General features: G+C 37.4%; 1 long non-coding RNA gene across 1 annotated transcript in view; it reads right to left on the reverse strand.

Annotated features, from left to right (window-relative positions):
* Positions 1-4,886, reverse strand: part of LOC144969161 (uncharacterized) — a 111,865-nt gene extending 106,979 nt beyond the window's left edge. The window contains exons 1-2 of the long non-coding RNA XR_013644736.1: positions 4,812-4,886; positions 3,177-3,193 (exon numbers count right to left, since the gene is read on the reverse strand). This is a non-coding gene — a long non-coding RNA (uncharacterized LOC144969161). The remainder of the gene's footprint in view (positions 1-3,176; positions 3,194-4,811) is intronic.
* Positions 4,887-6,000: the final 1,114 nt, after the last annotated feature.

The following is a 6,000-nucleotide window of genomic DNA, read 5'->3' on the forward strand; positions in this document are numbered from 1 at the left end:
GTCTGAGGGTGTGGTTTGTGTGTGTGAGGGTGGGTGTGTGTCTGTGAATTTAAAGTGGATCGTGATAAATCTTTCAGCATTCTGATTATACCTTATGTCCCTCGTAATATAATATTGCAACCGGCCTCTGCGCACTGCGTTTTTCATCTAAATCAGGCATCTAACGATCGAAGCTCAACATGATTTATCAATATGAACTGTAATTATCATTAAATATCATGGAAAGGTGCGGCTATGTGGTCTAGTGGTATGACACTCGCTTTCGGATCGGAAGGTCCTGGGTTCGAGCCTCGCTCGACGCATAGTTGAGTCCTTGGAAAAGACTCTTTACTCACATTCTCTCACCGTACTCAGGTGTAAAATGAGTACCTGGCCGTTAACAGCGTTGTCTTTGTCCGAAATTTTGTAATATCGCGTAACAGGCGTCATGTCTCGTCCTACATGTTAAATGTTGCTGTTGACCAGGGACCCCTTGTAAAGCGCTTTGAGCACGTTAAGTGGATATTGCGCTATATAAAAGCTCAATTTTAAAGGTGATATAATATTTCAAAAATAATTCAAGTCTGCATTTAAATCATTAAATCATGTTGTTGTTTTTTTTTTAAACATTTGGTGACAAAAGATAATTCCTGGTCGTCATTACATTGCAAATAAACTTATTTTTGTTGGGAGGAGGAGTTGATATCTAACGAGTTTTGTATGGAAATTCAGCATGGCAGTAAAGTGAGAGCATACAGTTGTGTAAATTTATTTTTTTTAATGGGAGACGGCAGTGCTGTAAAATGTATGTCTAAAGGGTGAGTATGGGAATGATGCCAAGCAAAGCACAAAGAAACACTATCTTTTATAATAGGATTGGGGGAAACTGTGACGTGGAGCTCATGTTAAATTTTGCCAACAAGCACAGAATTATTGGTATATATTTTTTAATAGAGCATTTATATAGCGCAATATCCACTAAACGTGCTCAAAGCGCTTTACAAGGGGTCTCTGGTCAACAGTAACACTTAACATCTAGGACGGGGCATGACGCCTGTTAGGCGATATTAATTTTTTTTTCGGACAGAGACAACGCTATTCACGGCCAGGTACTCATTTTACACCTGAGTACGGTGAGAGAATGTGAGTAAAGAGCCTTTTCCAAGGACTCAACTATGCGCCGAGCGAGGCTCGACCTCAGGACCTTCCGATCCTAAAGCGAGTGCCATACCACTTAATCACATAGCCGCACAAATATCTAAAATATCTAAAAATTATTTAAATAATTTTCACATATTGATATCGATTAACTTTGCAAGCCTTTCTTTTAATAAGGGTAATTGTATCACTCGTTGACTCAAATGATTATTTAGAAAATCTGCCAGAAAATCTTCGGTCATTTGATGTTGCGAATAGCCATCTGGCCGCCTTGTTGCCAGATTCGTTTGTGCGCTCCTATAGACTTTATAACAGGACCGATTTTGGTCGTTGGTGGCTCAAAAGCTTGTCTCAATCCATTTTAACTTCCACATTACAGTAGTATAAAATAATTAAAATAGATGAGTGTCTGTTCATAATAGCCTTTTTCCCCGCAGACAATGGGAGTTCACCACTAGTGTAATAAAATATAATACAAAAAGCAGCCTACCTCGATTTGGCGATCGAACCTAAGACCTTCCGAAATGCAACTATATTTTCATTCCATAATGATGTTTACTTTTTGTATTTGTCTTACATTAAAAACATAACGCGTACATCCGGGGATAATTTCTTTTTTTTTACTTTCGCCCGCACTTTAAGTTACAAACAGTAAATATACTTAGGTGTTCACCTTGAATGATAGTTTTATATTTTCAAAGAAATAAACAGATTGACCCCAGGGGGTGTTCCAAACCCTATCAAAACGAAGACCCTAATAGTTATAAATATTGTGTCAACAGTTATTGTATGATCAATAGAGGATTATTTATCATGTATGTAATATCTTTATTATTCTTTATTCTTTAGATGTTGTTCATTGTGAGGTTTGAATGATAAAGATATTACATACATGATAAATAACCCTCCAATCAACTATTTTTGTTGTTAGTGGATGACACATTTGGAATTTCTCCCCAACTTTTGATGAAAGTTTGCACATTTAATTTGTTAAAATTGACTTGATTTCCATGTTCACAAAAAATGTTAAAGGTTTTAACCCTGATTAAACCAGTTGAGAGCCGTTCTCTGGAGAAGCACATAATTGAAAATTTGGTCAAAAAACTCGTCCGTCAAAAATCAATCGATTTAAATGACCCTCAGTTTGACAAAAAATCCTCAAACCTGGGACTTCGTGAAGGAGATGCAAGTTGTAAAGTTCATGTCTTTTTTTCAACCCAATATAAAGAGTTTACATTCAGTGCACAAATAATGTGTCGCTGGCTACTTCCGGCTGAATTATTTACAAATCGGGCATGCCTTTACTTAAACGCGTTAATATACACGCATAGAACAAACACACGCATAAATTATACCACGCACTCTCTCTCTCTCTCTCTCTCTCTCTCTCTCTCTCTCTCTCTCTCTCTCTCTCTCTCTCTCTCTCTCAAAAACACACACACACATATATACACATACAGAAACACGCATACACATGCCACATACACATACATACACATAATACAATACAGCTTATAAAGCTGCTGTGTTGTTATTGTTTTCCATTATTACATTTAACTCAGTTTTGTATTCTAGATTATTAATTACTTAAATAAGTGAATTTTCCCTCCCAATTTTATCAATCGAATAAGCCAGATATGCAGTGGTGCACCCGCAAACTTAAATGGAGGTTGAAAAAAATATAAACATTGCACAAATGTAACTCAAATTTCACGTTCACATAATATATGCTCCATTTTGTATCAATCTGACTCTGTAACAAGGAGAGGGCAATATCTAAATGCTTTGATTATAGATAGTATGCGCTTGGCAAAGAAGCTCATAACATTGCCATCCGGAAGTCTAACGGACCAACACACAAAACTGTGTGTATCCATGAACGTTTATAGTCGGGTTAATACAGTTCAGTGAGCATTACTCAAACGCGGATGGCAAAAAACAATAACAAAGACCTGAGTGACGTCATCTTCGAACTATCTATAGCATCGCATTTACCTTATTCACAAACAATAAAGAGGTTAAATCAATTGTTTACCTACCTAATGTTACCGATCCTCTAATGGCAGAGAATTACACTAAGTGTGTTCAGATCAAACCATTGCAACAACAGCATAAAATCGATTAATGAATCTATAAATCAAAATAAATAACCTTCTATTGTCCACTGTCCAAATCAACTGACATGGTGTATGTCATTTGTCTCCGTACAGCGTTGTCATCTCAGCGGACACTTAAGTCGTCGTGAGGCCGTTTCGTGGAATTAAAACATAGCCTGTTATTGTTAGCGGACGGGCCGAAGAAGCGGGCAGGGCGAGGGCGAGGGCGAGGGCGACAAGCGGGATTTGTAGGTAGTATGAGCGTGAGTACTGTTCTGTGATGTTGACATCTCACTTCTTTTCTCCAAACCAAACGTTCACTTCCTTCCCGTAAAATAGATAGGCTTGTCATCACGTTCCGAGGTTGAAATAGTTCTTGAAGGTTTTCTGATTTAAAAAATAAATTAAAAATAAAAAAGCCGTGTCATATAATCCATGACTTGTGAATGTATAAATAGAATGAAGTTGACGTCACTCGAGTCCTTTTTATTGTTTTTTGTCATCCATGTTTATGAGTAATTCTCACGTAACTGCAGTATCCAGACAAAAAGGTTACACAGTTTTGTGTGCTGGTCCGTTATTCTTCTGGATGGCAATGCTGTGAGCTTCTTAGCCAAGCGCATACTGTCTATCAGGATACGGGCATGGCCTTAGATAGAATGAAATTGACGTCACTCGGCTCTTTTTTTATTGTTTTTATGAGTAGTCCTCACTAAATTGTATTAATCATATTGCAAACGTTTAAGGTTACACATTTTGTGTGTGTTTGTACGTTATAGATAGAATGAAGTTGACGCACTTTGGTCTTTGTTATTGGTTTTTGTCATCCACGTTTATGGGTAATACTCACTAAACGGTATTATCCAGACGATAAAAGTCCATGGTTACACAGAGTTTTGTGTGTTGGTCCATTATACTTCCGGATGGCAATGTTATGAACTTCTCAGCCAAGCGCATACTATCTATAGATAGTAAGCACTTGGCTAAGAAGTTCACAACATTGCCATCCGGAAGTAAAACTGGCCAACAAACAAAACTGTCATGTAATCGTGAATAGTTCTGTAAAATAATGTGACCTTGACCCCATACCGGCTAGTTTATTGAAATTGTTTATAAATTAAACGTTGCCTGTCATTATTATGCTTATTAATGGTGGAGTTGTCTCTGATATGTTTAAACTAATAATTGTTAAGCTGTTGTTGAAAAAAAAAGTGGTCTTGATTCATTGATTATAAAAATGACCTTCCAGTTTCTAATCTGCCATTTTTTATCAAAAATTCTTGAACGCTTCATCGTAAAACTCCTTCTTGACCTCGTTGATGTAAATCATTTATTGCTTAAAACTGACCCCAAGTCTCAGATTTTCGCTACAAATTTAATTTTTTATATCTAAACCACTCCGACATAATACTGCTCTGGAGCGATAGGTCACGTATAAAATGATATAGGTCTGACTTTTGGAAAGTGAAGCAGATGCCTCGATTTAATGACGTAGGCATGCGAGAGGAACGCACTCAGTCTTTGCTCATTCTATCGGACCTCATTTTTGTGTGTGAAAGCTTTGGTTAATTCAATCACCTCACCCCATCGCTCTCGCCATTGAGTGGAGTAAGCCGACTTCCTGTGGCCAAAAATTGAATCAGGATTTCTCATTTCTGCTCTTAGGCTCCGAAGAAAAGACTGACGCCTCCAGGGCGATGAAGACAAGAGAAAATGGTTCTACGGCCATAACATGTCTGTTAAAATAAAGTCTGACTTTGTTTCAGTCAAGGTTGCCAATTTTGATCTTTTGAAACTCGAGTTGGCAACTGGGGTAATTTTAAACTCTCGTGTTTCGTCTAAAGAAAGAAGGAAAGTCTCTCTCTCTCTCTCTCTCTCTCTCTCTCTCTCTCTCTCTCTCTCTCTCTCTCTCTCTCTCTCTCTCTCTCTCTCTCTCTCCACCCACTCACTCTGTAATATGAGATAAAAACAACAGATTGTTGAAGAGAAATTAGTTGCTTATCTCATCTCAGGAGTCTTTGAAAAGACAAAACGAAACGATGCCAGACATATCAGAGAAAAAAATACAAGAAAGAAAAAAACATTCCAAAAAATCAGCCTGCTTCGACAGGCATTCAATCCTTTACAAATATCGGGTAAACTCTGTTGTGTCTGATCGGTAATCGGGAGGTCTGAGGTTCGATCCCCAGTCGAGGCAGATTGATTTATTGGGATGTTATTGGGTTGTTTTTATAATTTTTTTTTTTTTTGTCTACTTTGTCTGACACTGCTTCATTCAGTCTTTCATATCTCTATCTGTTTTGTGTAATAATCTCGTTGCATAAAATAGACTAGTAGTAGATAATTGCTCTCAAATTGTCGAGTTCTTTCCAAATAAAAAAAAAAATAACGATAAGTATTGAAATGTAAGCTTCAATAATTTATTAAACGAAGACAGATACTTTGGACGATTCGGGTTTCCCCTTTATCGACAAAACACGATGAATGAAACACTAATAAGGATGAATGAAAGATGTGTGAATGGCGTAGTTACTACACTGTTAACGGCCAGGTATTCATTTTACACCTGAGTACGGTGAGAGAATGTGAGTAAAGAGTTTTTTTTCGAAGAACTCAACTATGCGCAGAGCGGAACTCGAACCCAGGACCTTCCGATCCGAAAGCGAGTGTCATACCAATAGAGCACATAGCCGCACAACAATAAGTTACTGATTTTGGATAAAAATTGTTTTATAATACCTTATTCTCATATTATGTTAGAAAATCT

The sequence above is a fragment of the Berghia stephanieae genome, chromosome 3 (assembly GCF_034508935.2).
Source record: "Berghia stephanieae isolate SIO BIC M18660-M18661 chromosome 3, UCSD_Bste_1.3, whole genome shotgun sequence".
NCBI lineage: Eukaryota > Metazoa > Mollusca > Gastropoda > Nudibranchia > Aeolidiidae > Berghia > Berghia stephanieae.